At 39.6% G+C, this 18,808-nt stretch overlaps 1 long non-coding RNA gene across 1 annotated transcript; it reads right to left on the bottom strand.

The window, feature by feature from the left end:
• Window positions 1–338: 338 nt before the first annotated feature.
• LOC150042603 (uncharacterized) lies at window positions 339–9,700 on the bottom strand. The gene is made up of 3 exons (XR_016533573.1): window positions 9,230–9,700; window positions 1,474–1,587; window positions 339–616 (listed from the first exon to the last, which is right to left on the bottom strand). It is a non-coding gene; the product is annotated as an uncharacterized LOC150042603 (long non-coding RNA).
• Window positions 9,701–18,808: the final 9,108 nt, after the last annotated feature.

Below are 18,808 nucleotides of genomic sequence, written 5' to 3'. Positions count from 1 at the left end.
TACTCATGCAAGAGGTGGTGATTCAAATGTAGGTCAGTAGGTGCCAGAGCTCACAACTTTGAATTTTCCATTGAGAAGGTCTAGTACTGTCAACTGTGGGGTGAGAGACAGGTAGTCCCTACAGGAAAGGAGAACGAGGCATCAAGCAACTCTCTGGTCCCTATACATCTCCCTCTCTTTCTTCGTTGGCATTACTAAGACCAAGTAAGTATCCGAGTGGTTGTGATTGGTTTTCAAAGGACTTCCTAGGTCACAAAATGTACTTGGAAATCTTCTTATTTATTTGATCTTGAAAGTACAAAATTTTGGATCCATAAGCCAACTACAGATCTTTTCACACAAAACTGGCACTGAGTATTTATTGCTTTTCACAATGATAGGTTTACTGTCTCCTATATGTTTGATATTGCTGGGTATTGACGTAAAGAAGTAACTCCTCCAACATTCATGGCATGCTGCAAATGTTCTCTTCTCGGTGATGTTTCCCATATAACCCACATGCACAGAGCCTACCATGTCCAGATAGAGAGGAACGAGAAGCCCCTTGTGGGTGACAGTTGTTAACTGAAATGACTTGCAATTTTCATTTTGAAGTCTCTGGGCACCTTTTTGAAATCTGAAAGTCAGAACTTAGTTTTACCAGATGGTTAGATTACTGGTTCTGCTATGCAGACCTAGAAATTTTCTTTAATCATTATGAATTCTGCAGCCACAAAATAAAGATTGTAGGGGTTATTCACATTGTGCAGCTGAAGAGTGACATCTACATGCAATAAGTAGGGCCTGGCCTGTTCCTGCAATCTTTTCATTTGTCTTCTCTTCCTGTACCTACATACCATACACCACAAAACTTAGCAAAAATAGAGACCAATTAAATTCACAGTTTATAAAGAGCTGTGAAGCCCAAGATCTTGGAGCACGTCTGTGGCTGACATATGGTGATAACCTATTTTTGAGTGTAAAATGAAATATATTTTATAATACTGACATAATAATGTCATTATATTGCATATGTGTTATATATCATATAATATAGTATATATTACATTACATACTATATAATATTATCTATAGCATATAAAATGATTTATGGCGGGGCCAGGAGTTTGGCCTAGTGGTAGAGTGCTTGCCTAGCATGCATGAAGACCCGGGTTCGATTCCTTGGTACCACATACATAGCAAAAAGCCGGAAGTGGTGCTGAGGCTCAAGTGGTAGAGTGCTAGCCTTGAGAAAGTCCAAGGACAGTGCTCAAGTCCTGAGCCCAAGGCCAGGACTGGCAAAAAAAAATGATTTATGGCATATATACTATATGATATATATATCATGTATTATTAATATAATATCATACATGATACTGTATATTGTATTACATATTATATGTTTATATAATAGGTATTGTATATTAACATCCATTAGCTGAACAAACAGAGCTCATTGTGACATTTCCAAGCATGTCAACAATGTGTACTCACCAACTTCACCTATTCTGTCACTCTCCCAGCATGTCATCCGGTTTCAATGTAGTATATGGGAAGGAAGGAAGGAGGGCCATGTTAACTACAGTAAGCTGTCTTCGATGGAGCAATCTGAGAGGTAAGAGTGGGAGGGAGGATAGTAGATGACATGCTTCTAAGGCCTTCTATGCTTCCACTATTTTTTAAAATTTTTTAATTTATTTTTAATTTTTACATTATTATCTTTAAGGAGTTGCACAACGGATTCGCCATTTAATAAAGCAGTTTACAAATACAGTATATCGTGATTTATGTCGCTTCCACTATTTTTTAAGTTAGGATACAATAGGTATATAAGAGGGTTTAATTGTGACATTTCTACATACAATATAACACAATTAATTCACCCCCTTTATCACTTTCCCTTACCAAATTTTCCCTTTTTAAAATAATTTCAGCATTAATGTCATTGTTTTATTTCCATACATGAAAATCTACTTTGATCCCTTTATCATTATTTACCCTCTTTTTTAGCCCTCTACTCTCTCCCACGCTCCCCAAGAGATTGTTTTACTTTCTTGCCATTCTTTTTTTATTGTAATTAATAGAAGGGCTACATTATATTTGCCATATTGAAGATGCATTACTTCACAATCATTGCTACCCCTTCTCATGTTTTTGTCCCAATTTCTCTCCCCCACCCCCTCCCCATTATTTTCTTTTTTAGTGTCTATTAATTGTACAAAGAGGTTTCAAACATGGGATTTCAAGCTGGCGTATATTATACTTTGCTTAGCGTTACTGTTGTTACATCTTTTCTTATAAGTTTATTGATCAAGAGGTTTTCTCTCATGATGTGTCTTAGCTTTTTCATTCAAAGTTGGTGCGCTACTGAAACATGGATACTGAGTCTAAGCAATATCACCTCGTCCTCACTGCCATCCTGGTCCCTTGATGGGTGGTGGGGGCTTTGCACCAAGTTCTGGAAAGCCTATAGGTGTGAAATAGGCCAATCTTTGAATTTGTTTAACCTCAGGAAAGTTCTGCTCCTTGACTGTTCCCCTAGAGAGGTAGTTTGCTTTGCACATGTATAGCACTTTTGTTAGATTTAGCTCCCCACTCCGTACAGTTTTGGCCTTTATAAGCTACATGCAGGGCTGCAGGTCTTTGAGACGGGAGTCCACTTGAAATCACCAGCTTGCTCACAATGACTCTCAATTCGGCCTCTCAAAAGGTGGTTTCTCTGTATCTAGCTGACTGAATTCCTGTATAACATTTCAAGGCCCCAGTGGGATCCCAGGGCCAACGTGGCACTTCAGTTTCTTGAAGCCACAGTGACAAATGGCCTTGGCAACTAGGTTGCCAGAAGATAGGAGACTCCATAGGACAGGTGACATCTGAGACTTTTCTCAGAGCCCAATGGTTCTTCTGTCACTCTGACAGCCAGGTCTGTGGATGACCGATGTGCCACTAAAATCTTTTTGAAGTCAAGATTTTTGGAGTCACTCAGGAATCTTACAGAGGTCTGTTTTTCTTTGTCCTGTCTTCTGTTTGTTTGTTTGTTTGTTTGTTTCTGTTTCTTGGGGGATGGATCAATTTAGACTGTTGGGGTAAGGGAGCAGATGGCTCAAGGACTCTCATCAGGCTCTCAAGGTTAGTGATGACAACAGAGGGTTTGGGGGTTACTGTTGAGGGAGGAGTTCAGTATTGATCAGGTCTCTCTGCAGGCTTTTAGGCTGTGAGGACAGCTGAGAGTTTGGTTACTGTTGAGGTAGAGGGTCAACATTGATCTGGCCTCTCAACAAGCTTTCATTTCTGTGTTTCTGTCTTGGTTTTGTTTCATTCTCTTTTAAGAATCAGTACCAGTTTATAATATAGCTCCTTGTTTTCTGTGTCATTGTTCTTTTAGGTATGTAAAGTGCCCTAGTCTAAGAATAGGTGAAAGACAGAGTAAGGCCATGTCGTGGGCTAAGGGTTTAGCTTCAAGTGGCCCCCATCCTTCCACTAAACTTACTCCTCCTCCTCTACCTAAAATATTCAAAGGTCAATTCATGTGCTCATGTGCCTTACCTGCAATGTCTGCCTAAACATCTAGATGTCGGTTATCTGTAAGAGATTCAGTTTGTTGGCAAAATTATTTGTTTTTAAGTTTTTCTAATACTATGAGGTTATATAGTGCTATGAGCAAAAGAATCTATTGCCACTGGAATTCTGGAAAACTTATGGGCCCACATTCATTTTTTGCATGCTTTAAGACCTTTGTATACAAGTGTGTGTGTGTGTGTGTGTGTGTGTGTTGAATGTTCAAAATAATTAGATATTTTGATACAAAAAACCTCAGCATGGTATGAACAAATGGGTGGGTTCGAACTTATACTGCAGGGGAAAAAAAAGGCAGAACATTTAAACTTAAAATGCAAGAAGGTTATCAGATTTGGGTATTACCAAATGTTTCAAAGAATTATTGCATTGTATTAAAAAGGAACCTTATCTAAAAGGTTTTCTAAGGGTTTTTTTTTTAATACAAATTAAAGCAATAGAAATATAAAGCAAAAAGGAAAGGGCAGTAAAAAAAAAAAGAAAGCACTGGAAAGGGAAATAAAAATGTGTTCCTGGATAAATGGAATTAGGGAAGTAAAAAACTGTCCTAAATGTTTATTCAAAGTGGAGAAAGGGAACAACAATTCAGACTACTAAATAATGCTATTTTTTCCATCGCATGTCTGATCCTCAAGAATGTACGCTGCCTTATACACATTTTCCTGCATTCTCTTTTGTAATCACAAATGTTTAACTTAGTAACAGTGGTTTTAATTAGTCTTAAAGTATATTAATTAAAAATTAAGAGAATATGATTGCTTGATCAGTTGCTGTTTCAAAACTCAATGGTAGGCAGTTTTGATCTACAGCAATTATAGGCAGGTCCACAGATGTACAGATGACTCCTACAAGTTTGTCTTATTTAACTTTGACTCTTAATAAGTTCTAGGTTAGCCCTACATAAAACTATTTCTATTGCTCTCCTCATTGCTTCAATTGGAAATAAAGGGACTATTAGGCAAAGATTCATTTGATCTGTTCTTCGCCTCCCCTCCAAAGGTGGAATTCAGACAACTGGTACATATCATCCGAGCAACGAGCAAAAATGCCAATAGATCAGGCACTGGTGGCTGGCTTATGGCTGTAGTTCTGGATACTCAGGAGGCTGATATCTGAGGATTGTGGTTCAAAGCAAGTGTTGGAAATAAAAACAATATATATGCAATGATAATCTATTTAACAATTATTAACCCTCCATCTTTTTTAAAAAAAATCTGTCTCCTTGTTCTCTCATCGTAAATAATCTCACGGGTAGAATCAAGCATATGTGTATGTAAGAAACATTTCAAATGTCAGAATGACTTCTAAAGGCCACCACAAGTAGCACAATTATTCTCTACAACGAAAATGTGTTTTTAGATATACTGAAAAACAGACACCCATTTCTGGTGGTTAATTGGGGATAAGAGTCCCACAGGCTTTCCTGCCCAGACTGACTTTGAACCTCAACCCTCAGATCTCAGCCTCCTGAGTAGCGAGGATTCTGAGCCCCTGTGGCGTGGCCAGTTACAGTTTTAACAGCATATGATACGTTAAGTTGTATTTATTGTTAGATTGCCAAAGTAGCATAAAAAATGTAAAAAGGCATAGTTGTTAATGTGTCTTTTTTATTTATTTTATTCTAAATAAGCATATGAAAGTCCTAGGATAAGGAAGGCATGAGACAGGGTTCTGTTTGTTCCTCTGCTTTTGACATTTTAATCTTTCCAAACATTTGCAGGCTATGTAGAAAAAAAAAAACAATTCCCTTTTATAATGCTAGAATAGGAAAAAAAATCTCACAAAAATAATCTCAGTATAATGGCTATTTGTTCATAGAAAGTAAACAGAGATATATTCAAGTAACTATTGAACTAAGAAAACAGATAAGGTTTGATACACTGAATGCTTTGCCCATAGCTTTGATGTTAGATAGAGAAAAGCAAGCAGGCAACACAGTGAATTCTATTTGGTATCCAATGATACATTCAGCAGTTTAAAAAAAAATTGACTGGAGTTGGGAACAGTGGTAAACTCTGGTAATCTCAGCTACTCTGGAGGTAAAAGCAGAAGAATCTCAACGTCAAGGTCAGCCCAGGAAAAGTTAGCACTTTTCTTGCCTCAGAAATGAAATAGAACAAAAAGACTGTGGGAAGAACTCAAATGGTCCTAAACTTGTTTAGAAAGTGCTAGGCCCTGAATTTAGTCTCTATTAGTATTCCTCGAATGGAGGGGGTGGGTAGGTGATAATGTATGCAAGGCATACATTTATTCTGAATAATGCAAATTTTTAATCTTGAATGAGTACTCAAATGTTTATTGAACTGGGTACCAATGGTTCACACCTATAATCCTACTTACTCTGAAGGTTGAGATCTGAGGATTCTTGTTTAAAGCCAGCCCAGGCAGACAAATCTGAGAGTCTCTTATTTCTAATTAAGCATAAAGAACCCAGAAGTGATAGTAACTTATCAACCTTGATTGTGCCAGCATAAAATGAGAAACAAATAAAAACAAAATGTTTACTGACTCTGAACTATTTTTCTAATATCAGTTATTGTCTTTTATATGTAAAAAGGTTTTTGGCAAAAGTTCTGAAAGGACAGATTTTTTTCCCCTGGGTTTTCTGACTGGGCACAAATGCAATATTTTTTGAAATTCTGGAAACTTAGTAAAAGTTATTTACAAAATAGTCTATTGAATTTATTCAAAAGCCTTTTGTATTTGTGAATTGTAGTGCTTAATGTGTTTAACTTGTCAGGGAAAAGTTGGAGTGTGGCTGTTAGAAGAATACTAGCCAATGAACAAAACTATTGAATACGGACTTTGGGTCCTTGTCTCATCTTGGATTAAAAAAAAGTTTTTTAAAGAAAAATAAATATTCCAACATTTGCTCAGATTTGTTACCCCCTTCCATGTTTCTTTCCAACTTTCCCTACCCCCAAATTGTAAAGTTCATTTCTAACATACTGTGTTATATGACTGTTGCCTGGTTCACCTCTTGCCCTTTGTCTCACCACAGAAATATTTTTAAAATCTTATGCCATTTGGTTTAATGTAGCTCAGAGAGACCAAGGAAACAGAATCTGGTTGGTACACAACCAGAAGAAATGGATCTACAAGATTGTTTAACTACAACATGGGCTTGTCAGAGTGAGAATCTTCCTGCTGAAAAGTCCATAATCAGACTTGGGATTTTTCCATCAGAGCCATGATGATGCAAACCAGAAGCCTCTGGGCCTGTTCTCCCTGAAATCCACAGAACTCTGGCTTCTCAGGCTGATTTTACTGGCAGATCTTACACAGTGCAGAATCCGGTACCCAGGCAACCTGGGACTTCAGCTCAGAGAGCTGTTTCTAGCTGGAGGGAGGCCTGGCCTGGGGACTTTGAAACCTGGCTGCAAGGTTCTTCCTTCTGCCTGTATAATGTAAGTTCTACAAAAACACAGGCACATGGTCTGATCCGGGACTAGAGCCATGTCTGAACTACTGCAAGTGTGCCATCAACTTTTATGTAATAAATGTATTTTAAAAATATGGCAGGCATTGGTAGCTCACCTCTATAATCCTAGCTACTCAGGAGGCTGAGATTTAGGGGACTGTAGTTCATGGCTAATCGAAGAAGAAAATTCCACAAGAATTTTACCCCCCAATTAACCAGCAACACCCACCCCTCCCAAATAAAAAACAGAAGTGAAGATGTATCTCAAGTGATAGAATACCAGCTGTGAGTAGAAAAAGCTAAGGGATAATGCTCTGGCCCTGAGTTTAAGCCCCATAATCTCACACACACACACACACACACACACACACACACACACACACACACACACGTACACATTTACCCCTTTTATTTATGTAAAATGAATACATTGAATGCTCTATACTTGCTTTACTATTCTCTAATCATATATCTTAGAAAATTCTATAATAGTATAGATAGATGTACAGTATTATATTTAATGAGATTCACAATAATCATACAATTATCTAATGCCATAATTTTCTCAGGTTTTCTTTATTTTTTAAAAATGCTAGATTAATTATTTCATGAAAGAACTTGACTACATATGTTGTCAAGTACATCCCTAAGGCAAATTTCCATCTACGAAATTAACGTTTGAAAGTATACACGAAAATAAGATAGCATACATAAAGATTTGGAAAGCAATTGAGCTTACTTAGAGACAACTTTTCTATATTCTTTTGTTTGTTTGAGACCAAGGGCTGAATTTAAAGCCACAAGCTCACTTCATTAGTATATTACCAATATGAACTTTAGTGTATTACCAATGTGAACTGTGCCTGCAGCCCAGCGTTTCAGGCTGGTTAATTGCACATGGAATCTTGAGGACTTTGCTGGCTTTGAATAATGATCCTTCGTGTATCAGCAACCTTAGTAGCTAGGGTTACAAATATGAGCCACTGACTTCTGGCTTACTTTTAATATTTTTTAATATTCAATAGAGCACCAACTGTGAACAACCAAGCTGAGAGATCTCTCCTTGGGATATAAACACATTCATACCAACAGGATGGGGGTCCCAGATTTTCACAGAGAAGAATCTCAGGACGCTTCCTGTCTTTATCCTCTCTGCCTCCTTTCTGTCCTTCATAGCATTCTTTTTTCTTATTTATTTATTTATTTATTTATTTATTTATTTATTTATTATTTTTGCCAGTTCTGGGTTTGAGCTCAGGGCCTAAACGCTGTCCTTGGAACTTTCGCTAAAGCCCTACCACTTGAACCACAGCATTACTTTCAGCTTTTTTCTATGTAGGTAGTATTAAGGATTTGAACCCAGGTCTTTGTGCACACTAGGCAAGCACTCTACCACTAGGCCAAACTCCTGGCCCTCCTCTGTACCATTCTTTATAAGTAAGAAATGCAAGGCTAGTGTAAAGGTAATTTAGCCCATTACTTAACAAAGAGGTGGAAATCGTGAGAGGCTCTTGATGTGTGGTCAAGTTAGACAGAATTGGTGTGTAATTGGAAGACTTACTGCCTGCGATTGATGTCTGGGGCATACAGTTCTGTGACACCTGTGGGGACAGGCTGACTGGGCATTTTGTATTATCCTAGTACATCACCTCAGTTCTCAAAATTTTAAAATGTATTGCAACCTATTTCCTAGAGAATAACTCATTTATGATTCTCTTGCCCACTCTACCATCTCTCTTCTTATTCCAGGGAAGATCTCTGAGGTCACTCATAATTTTGTAAATTTTTTTAATTCATGAGACTCTAAGATTAACTCCTGCTACTTAACATAAAATGGCTTTAAATAGATGTCATGCTCCCCTTTTACAATATTTATGTAACATGTGTATCATCTTTTTTTTTTTTAAGATTTCCTTTTTTAAAAAACCTTTTGCGATTTGGCCTATCTTTGGTATTTCAGGGTTGTTTTATGTAGGCATATGTGTCTGTGTGGGTCTGCCTGTTGGCAGTTTGAAAGTCATATATTCTGCCATTGGTTTTCGTAGTTCTTCTTTTTATAACACTTATGTTATACTTATTCCTCTGTTTCTGAATTTAGCACTTTGAAGGGAGCATCTGTTGACTCCATTGTGACTAAGAGAAAATTGCCACTCTTTCATTTCCTCTCTCTCCCCCTCCACCTCCAGCCTTCTTGTGGTTTGCTCTTTATTTTTAGTTCTGGTGTTTCCCTCACAGCTCCCAGGCTATACTCACAAGACTAGGAAAGGACAGCCCACGGGGTTTTCTGCGTCCTTCCGGCTTCTTGTTTGTTTTTCGAGAGTTTTATTTCCTCAAGTTCATAAAATGGTGAACCAAATTCCCTTCTGACATGTACAGAGATTTTTGTCTTCATTTACATTTCATGTGCCCTGTTCATCCATTCCTACTCTTACGGACACATCTGCCACTCAAGTATCCAGATACAAGCTTTACTTTTTTCTGAAGCTTTGTATCGTGGCCCTCAGCTCCTATGTTGAAATCCTAACCTCTAGATGATGGTGTTGGGAGTTTTGTCTTTGGCAGATGCTTAAATCCCACAGGGGACTCCCTGGTGAATGGGATTAATGAGAGTTCTTTCAGCCTGTCTAATGAGAAGGAGCCATCTGGGAGCTAGGAATCAAGCCCCAACTAAGACACCAAATTCCCCAGTGTCTTTATCTTTGACTTCCTGTTGCTGATAAGCAAACCAGCCTGTGATGTTTTGTCATAGCAGCCTGGAAGACAAAGACACTTATGCATTCCGGAACTATTTCCTGTGAGCTATATTCTGTTCCAACTCACGACTCATCTTCCCATCCATCACAATAGGCCTAGTTTGATATCCTGAGTCTTATTGACTCTGTTTCTGAAGTACCAGTAACCTATAATCTGTGCCTTCATTGTTTTCCTGGGGAGAATGCATCCAAGCTGTTGTTTTGTTCCTATACTTGCCAGTGATTGATTTTGTCCTACCAGCAAACTGGAGACAGTTTTTTAAATAATTCTGTTTTAATCAGCAAGCTCTGTGTCTCTGTAGATGTTTTGGAGGAGATGGTGTCCTTTAGAGCTATAGGATCCATTCCTGAAGTCCACAAAAGGACTGTGATGTATTGGCTTTTATCCCTCTTCACTAGGTAGGGTCAGTGCTCTTAGAGCAGTGATGCTTGAGCTAGGTACTTCTGCTCAGTATCATTCCTGTCTCTTTAACCACAAGTTTCCCATTATTGGGCATTCAGAGGAAAGGATCATTCTAATTTATAAATGATTTGGTTTACAGTGATTCTGTTATATCCCATTTTCTTTATCGGGCATGCCCTGGGTATACCTTCAGAATATGTCTTTTTCTTTCTTGAGTAGACTTTTTCTTTTCTTTTTTCTTCCCTCCCTCCCTCCTTCTCACCTTCCTCCTTCCTTCTTTTTTTTTTTTTTTGTTGTTGTTGTTGTTGTTGTTGCTGCTCCTCCTGAAACTTGATTTCAGGCATATGGCATTGTCCCTGAACTTTGATGCTTAAGTCTAGCTCTCTAGTTAGAATTCCACTTCTGGCTTTTTTTTTGGTGGTTAATTGCAAACAAAAATCTCACAGATTTCCTGTGTGGGCTGGCTTCAAATCGCAATGCTCATATCTCAGTCACCTGAGGAGCTAGGATTACAGGTGTGAGCCACAGGCAGCTGGATTGAGTAGACACAGTGTGTGCACATGCAGGAAGTAGTACTAAGGCTTAAAATCAGGGCTCTTGCTAGGCTTGCTCATATCTATTACCCTACTATCTGAGCTGTCCCTCTAGCCCTAATTTTTGCTAGTTTATTAGAGATGGAGTCTATCAGACTTTTCTGCCCTGTCTCACTTTGAACCTCAGTTCTCCGGGACTCATACTCCTAAGTAGCTAGGATAGAGTCTTGAGTCACTGGTATTTGGTTTGAGTTGACATTCTGTATCCAGTATATTTCTTTTTTCTTCCTTCTCTTCATGTTTCCCCCCCTCATTTATTTATTTTGCAGGTGAACACAAAATTATTTCTTCCACATTACTCTTGCTTCAAGTAAGCCATTCTGTCGAATTTATCTGTCAGTCTTGGTGTGGTGCACGTAGATTTTTTCATATCTTCCGTAAGACCTGGCCTCTTGCTTCTTTATCAAGCTCTGGGTCTCCCTAAGACTTCCTAGCAAAATCTTTGCACCAGAGATGTGCAGATGTACATGGCTAGGCATTCCAGCTTCTCTGGATCTTCCTTCAAGATGTGGTGCAGGAACCCATCAGTGCCTCTCCTCTGGCACAGTCCTGCATGGCTTCTATTCAGCTCTGCCTTCCTTTGAGAGAGTTAATGCTATGCTTAGTTCCTCTCCTCTTCTGACAACCTTTCTCCAACACACACTCCCCTTCAAACACTAGAAAGATGTTTAAGAAGAAGCAGGTTGGACTTGAACAAATGCCCACAAGTTTATTAGGACTTAGTGCTTTTCTGACCTTCTCTCATTTTCCACTGACTTAAATTTTATGTACATGTCCTCTTTGATTAATTGTATGTGCATGCCAGTGTAAGGACTTGAGCTCACGTCTCTGCAACTCTCACTTGGCTTTTTCCACTCAAGGCTGGCATTCTACCACATCTCCACTTTCAGCAATTTGGTGGTTATGTGGAGATAAAAGTCTCATGGACTTTCTTGTGCAGGTTGGCTTGCAATCATTCTCAGATCACAGCTTTCTGAGTTGCTAGGATTATAGGTATGCACCACTAGCTTGATTAATTCTAATAGAGTTGTAGGGCATAATTACCTCTGCCTTACTGCTTTTGTTTTTCTGTTTTGATGGGAGACTGTAATTGTTCCAAGTTTTCCCTGTGTGGACATTTGCAAATAAGTTCTGTCTTGCCCAAGTTACACTCACATAACTTTTCTTCAAGTTGGGAAAATGTATGTCTTTAAGAAACAACAGGGGTCTTTCTTTGTCATTCAGCCTGGTCTAGAACTTATCTCTAGCCAGTTCCACCTCCTGCCTCAGCCACACCCAGCCCTTTATCTTCTCTGCCATTTTCCTTCCAATGCAATGTTGAGACTATGGGAAGACATTCTCCTAAGTGGCGAGAATTATAGAAATGTCTACCTTTTCTGTGGCAAGAGCTGAGTATTTCCTTGATAGATTTACTGTTATTGAGATTACAGTCTAATTATTGTTGCTGTTGTTGATTGTGGTGTTTGAACTTAGTGCCTGGGCATAGTCTCTAAGTTCTTTTGCTCAAGGCTAGCACTTTACCACTTTGAGCCACAGCTCTACTTCTGGTTCTTGAGTGGTTAATTGAGGTTAGTGTCTCACAAGGCCTTTCCTGCCCACGCTGGCTTCGAACAGTGGTCTTCAGATCTAGCCTTTTGAGAAGCAAGGATTACAGGTGTGAGCTGCCAGCGCCTAGCTCCTTCTGATTTTTTCTTACTTGATACTCTTTGTTTTAGATTTTGTGGAATGTTGGCTTTGATTTCTCATTTTCAGTATCTAGAATAAATCCCTAACTTACGCTTTTCAGTATTAGAAGAAGACATTGTCTCCTACCCTCTATGAACTTAGGCATCTTGAGACCATAACTCTTTTGAGTCCCCACAATTGGATTTTATGTGGGGATGTGGCAGATGACAGCATCTCAGATCAACTTCCCATCACACAATTGTCACAGCAAGCAAATGGGATTTTGGACACATCTTTGGGTAGATGTATGGATCACATGCTGCTAGATTCTCTAGTTTTACCTTGTGCTGTCATTGTCAGAGTCTCAAAATGATCAAAACTGATGGGCTTTGACAGGAAATAATACAACAGGCTAGCACTTTGTTTAGAAGGATGAAGAAGATGACGCTGATTCTGGAACTGAGACCCTACATGAACAAAGAACCACCACTCCAAGTGTCCTAGCAAATGAACAGATCCGCTGACATTTGCAAGTGATCAGGTTGGGGTGGGGCTGCAATGAACCCTTGTGTACCTGCTGGGCCTAAAAGCAGGCATGCTACGATCATAATCATCTTTCAATATTCATGAGGACTGTATCCAGTAAGTTCCACAGTTCCTAGAATGTGAGGATGCTCAAATCGCACACAAAATGATGTAGCGTTTATGTAACACCTATACTCACCCTCTGTGTGATTTAAATTGCCTATAGATACAACCCAGAAGACAATGTGTACCTACTGTATAAATCGTTTCTATCCTGTGTAATCTGAGAAATGACCAGAAAAATGTCTGTACATGTTCACCACAGATGGAATTTTGTTTTTCTGAACATTTTCAATGAGCAATGAGTGGGTTGAATTATAGATGTGAAACCCGAGGGTTTGGAGAGCATAATCAGCCGTGGGTAACATTTGGAAAGAACATTTCCTGTATCCTAAAGTACAGAAGGAACACTGATTTCTAGCATCCGTTGGCTGATAAATTTTGATGATGCATCTAGCAGCATAGCTTGTATCACCAAGTATATAGGGTGAAATCACATATTATACCCATGTATTGTGTGTGTGTGTGTGTGTGTGTGTGTGTGTGTGTGTGTGTGTGTGTGTGTGTACTGGGGCTTAACCTCAGGACTCAAGTGATATGTTTTGGCTTTTTTTGTTGTTGTTTGTTTACAGCTGGTACTCGACCATTTGAGCTACACTTCTATTTCTGGCTTTGTGGTGGTTTATTGGAGTAACAGGCTTACAGGTTTTCCTGCTCAGGATGACTTCAAATCACAATCCTTAGATCTCAGCTTCCTGACAAACTAGGAATTCTAGCATGAGCCAGCAGCATCCATTCTATATATCAGCGTATTTTAATTACATATTTCCTAAAAACACTCGCTCATAAATCATTCTCTTACGCTTTGTATCAACTCATTATTTTCCAATCAATAGATTAATTTTCCAACTGATGTTAAGAAGAATTACTTTCTCTTTAGTTTTGAAAATAGATGGCTTTGGAAATGAGACATGGAGAAACATCTCCTTCTAGCTGATCCTCTATGGCCGAGCCTCCCCCTGCCACATCCCTAACAAGGCTGTCGATTTTATCAAAGTAATTTCCTGGCCACATAGAACCCCACAGAGGCTCTATGAACAGATATGCAAATAAAATTGGAAACATCATTGTGATAAATGGATGTCAAAGAAGAAAATTTTCTTCAGAAGAGTCCTTTAAACCTGGGCATGGCTTCAAATTCCCATGCTATTTTTGTCTTCCTTTGGGAATCTGGTTTGGCCTGACTACAGTTATCTTGAGTCATAGCTGCTGTGACTGCCCTCCAAGAGTAACCCTGATTGGTTTCCTCATAGTTTCCCAATATAACAAGTAAACAAAGAGCCAGAGTGGCGTGGGCTACTTTAGGCTCAGCCCCTGCTGTTGTCGGATGGGCCCGAAGTGTTTGATAGTAACTCCAGGTAAAGCGGGTACAATCCAGCTGAGTGAAGTCACTTCTGTCCTAACCTATATGTTTGTCTCACCTTCTGATCTAAATCATAGAAATCCAGCTGGTGTTGGTGCTGCTCGAGACCCCACTTCTCTCAGGAAGCTCCCAAGAAATTGCATTCTGTGCAGTCCTGGATCTTTCTGCCTCAGGACACCTGGGGACCTATATGTGGGTGGTCTAGAACACCTCACAAAAGAGTAATTATTCGTAGTCACCATCTTATTTAATGCTTACTATGTGTTCCCAGGCTTCCCTAGTGATGGATTTTCCTGTGTTCAGCCATCCAGCACTCAGAGGTCACTGTAGCCACGGTCTAATGGAACCCGACTACTCAACATAGTAGCAAACTGTGGCACTCTAAGGTTGATTTTACAGCAATACAGACTATGAGCTGCAGTGTCATGGAGGCTTCCAGCCAGATTTCAAATGAAGGCCTGGGAGATTAAGTAAATGCTTGGCAGTCAGGATCCCTGAAGGCAGCTCTTGATGTAGCCCTGGCATGAAGCTACAAAGGTGAAGCCTAAAATTGAGTGAAAACCCTTCGGATTCTGGAGATGCCAGGAACATGTTATGTCGACTCAGGCAAGGGAGAAAACCAGCTCAAGAAAAAGAGGCCCTATGGGTACTAGGGGTGGGGCATTCCAAGCCCAATAGAACTCTTGTTACACCACCACATGCCCAGATGTCACACAAGGAGCAGCAGAATTTAATGTTCGCCCTGCAGGATTTCACTTTTTGCTTGGGTCTGCTACTTTGCTATTCTCCTATCTCTTCCTTTAGGAGGGGAATATTTTTAGTGTGCTAAAAATTTGATTAGCATCCTTGTACATTTGTCTGTGTGTGTGTGTGTGTATGTGTGTGTGCCCACATGTGCACCAGTCCTGGGGCTTGTACTTAGTTAATGGGAATGTCCTTGAGTTTTTATTGCTTAAGGCTAGCATTCTACCACTTGAGCCACAGCCTTACTTCTGACTTTCTTATCTATGCTGGTTTTGACCCGTGACCCTCAAATCTCAGCCTCTTGAGTAGCTATGATTACAGGTGTGATTCACCAGCACCAAACAGCATTACATTTTATAGCACAATTTCATCAACACAATGTGTTATATTTATATGCATATATAACGGGCGATATTTATAGACATATAAATAATGTACATTGATCAAATTCACCCTTGTCTATCTTGCTCTATTTATTTTTTGTGCTGATACTAGGACTTGAGTTCAGGGTTTTCAATTCTCATTTAGCTTTTCTGTTTAAGACTGGTACTCTACCACTCAAGCTGCATCTCCACTTCTGATTTTTTTGCTGGCTAATTAGAGATAAGAATCTCATAGATCACATTTGTGTGACTGGGATGGTTCTATCCATGCTTCTCAGCTCTCGGTCCCCTGAGTAGCTAAGGTTACACTAATAGTTCGGCTATCACTAATCAGAAATAGCTTTTGTTTGCCAGGTGCTTGCACCTATAATCCTAGTTAGGAGGCTAAGATCTGAGAATCACAGTTTAAAGCGAGCCTGGGCAGAAAGGTTTTCTCTCCAATGAACCGCCAAAAAGCTACAAGTGGAGCTGTGGCTCAAGTACTAGAGCACTAAGCATTGAGCACAAAAAACTGTAGACAGGGCCCCAGCCCTGAGTTCAAACCCCAGTACCAGCACAAAAAGATGTCAGTGGCTTAACATAACAATTTATTAACATATTTCTAATTCTTTGACTTTTTTTTTTCAGCTAGACTTCTCTCTCTTAAGATCTCTCATGCAATTTCAGGACTTAAAAGAAAAACGCATATGAATATAGAAAGATACTGTAAAAGGATTTAAAGTGTTTGCCCAAGTTCTTGGATATGCTGCAAGAATATAATTTATGGTATAGAATTACAAAATATGGGACAAAGGCTGAACTAAGGTAGGCATGATACTCCTTTGACACCGTAGAAAATGAACTATGCAACTTATGGGTCAAGATGAGGAGAGGGAAACAGGGAAAACAAAGGAATGGGTGATATTGTCCAGAAAGAAATATACTCATTACCTCACTTAGAAAACAGTAACCCTTCTATGTAACACCTTAATAGTAAGAATAAATTTATATTTACAAAGAGGAGTTACAAAGTATCTGGTTTTTCAAAATTAACTTTCTGGCCAAGTTTCTCCCCTGGGCAGGTTCACGGATTCATTCTTCCTTGGATACGTGAAATCCTCTGATCAATAATGAAGATCATTAGAAACACGTAGCTGACGCATGGATTCCTGCTGGGTGATAGCCCACATCACACCTTTCTCGGTAAGAGGCTGGGTCCATTCCATTTGTGCTAAATTAGAACTTTTACTTGTCCTTGGAAATGCAGGAAAGTAAGGCAAAGTTTTACCTAAGTAGTACTGGCATGATATGGGCACTCTGGCCATATCAACTCGAATGAGTTCATCTCGAATGAGTGTTTTTAATGGTTCTAATTGGCTTATTTGCTGCCTAATAAGAAATCCATGGATATAAAGGCTTTAAATAATCCCAGTTTTCATACATCTCCTGTGTGTTGGGAATTTAGATAATGCCTATTTAGGGTCTTTGCTTCACTTGGCATGCAATGGGGAAATCTTTGTCTTATCACTGCAAATCCACCCCCAGTGGTGTTTGTGTCCATTTTGTGTTGCTAAAACAAACTACCAAGACTGGATGCTTTTAAAAAGCAATGAGGTTTGCTTAGCTTATAGTTTTGGATGCTGCAAGTTTAAGAATAGGGAACCCTCATCTGTTTAGTTGGGCAAAGTCTTCTGGCTGTTTCATAATATGTTCAGATTTGCTGAAGAAAGATCCCATGATGCAAAAGAACAAGCCATGGGGGATATAATTGCTTAAAAAAAACCTACTGTCCAACGACTGACCAGTCCCAAGAGACCAAACCCACAATATGGGAATTAAGTCTCTCCAAAGGTCAGACATGTTTAACATGCTTCTAATTTGTTGACATTTTTTAGCTATATGTAGGTACAAGCCATTGTTATCTTATTAACTTTTTAACTTGAGAGTCGGCTATTGGAGAAGAATTGATCTTTCAGAGATAGGATGCTGTTTTTGAATATTGAAAGATCATCTTAATAAAAGGAATTCAAACTGTTAACTTTGCAAACCACACAGTCCAAATCCAGGCGTGCGCGCGCGCGCGCGCACACACACACACACACACACACACACAAGAAAGACGTGTAAGTATATGCAACAGTAGTCCAGTCGGGTCTTGTGGCTCACCTCTGTAATCCTAGCTACTCAGGAGTCTGAGATCTAATGACTGACATTCAAAGGCAACCAGGCAGAAAAGCCTTATCTTCGGTTATCTTCACTTAAGCAACAAAAAGCCAGAAGTACGGTTCAAGTAGTAGAGTGCCAGTCTTGTATAAAAAAGCTGAGTGAGAGCCAAAAACTTGAGTTTAAGCCTCAGTACGGGTGTTAAGTAAATAAGTAAGTAAATAAGTAAATAAATAGGCAGCAGTAACCCTGTTAGTCTATCCTCCCAGGGCAGCTAAACCAAGCAACCCTAACCTCTTCACGACCCGTCCTCCGATATGACCAAAGTCAGTAGCCTTCAAGGGTTGCAAGAGATCAGTAAGTTTCAGTTATGAGTCTTTCACGCCCAACAACATCTCTCACTTTTGTCTTCCCAGTCTAGCACTGAACTGGCATCCTCGGATCTCAGTAGCTGGGATTAGAGGCATGAGATGTAGTTGGGATTAGAGGCATGAGATATCAGTGCCTAGTCACAGTTTCCTTTGCTGAAAGGTAGGGCATTAACAGTCTCTTGTGTTGCCAAGAGGACTGGGTATAAAAGTAGCTCCCCATCATGGGCAATTCCAACCTTGTGGGGAACGTTTGAACACTTACCTGGCATCTGGACAATGAAAAATAGAATTCTAGATACCTCATGATGTCAAGAACCCTTCAAAATCTAGAACAAATCTTTCTCTGCTCTAGAACCGCAGTATGTCTAAAATTACTGTGGAAAGTTCTGGAGATGATGATGGAGATGAAACACATGAATTCAGTATCTAGTCTCATTACATATGTTAGTTTCATGCTTTGGTACAAAAGAATATAAGTTGAATTATCCAAAAGGAATTGATTATAAAAAGTAAGGGGCTGGGGGCAGTGGCTCATGCCTATAATCCTAGCTACTCAGGAGGCTAAGATCTGAGGATTGCGGTTCTAAGCCAGCCCGGGCACTAAAGACCATGAGACTCTTAGCTCCAACCAACCTCTAGAAAACTGGAAGTGGCACTGTGTCTCAAGGGGTAGGGCAGTAGCCTTAATCTGAAGAGCTCAGGGACAACACCTGGGTCCAGGGGTAGGGTGGTAGCCTGGAGCTGAAGAGCTCAGGGACAGTGCCCAGTCA

The sequence above is a fragment of the Megascapheus bottae genome, chromosome 34 (assembly GCF_031878675.1).
Source record: "Megascapheus bottae isolate mThoBot1 chromosome 34, mThoBot2.hap1, whole genome shotgun sequence".
Taxonomy (NCBI): Eukaryota; Metazoa; Chordata; class Mammalia; order Rodentia; family Geomyidae; genus Megascapheus; species Megascapheus bottae.
This window is presented reverse-complemented; position numbering and strand designations above follow the sequence as displayed.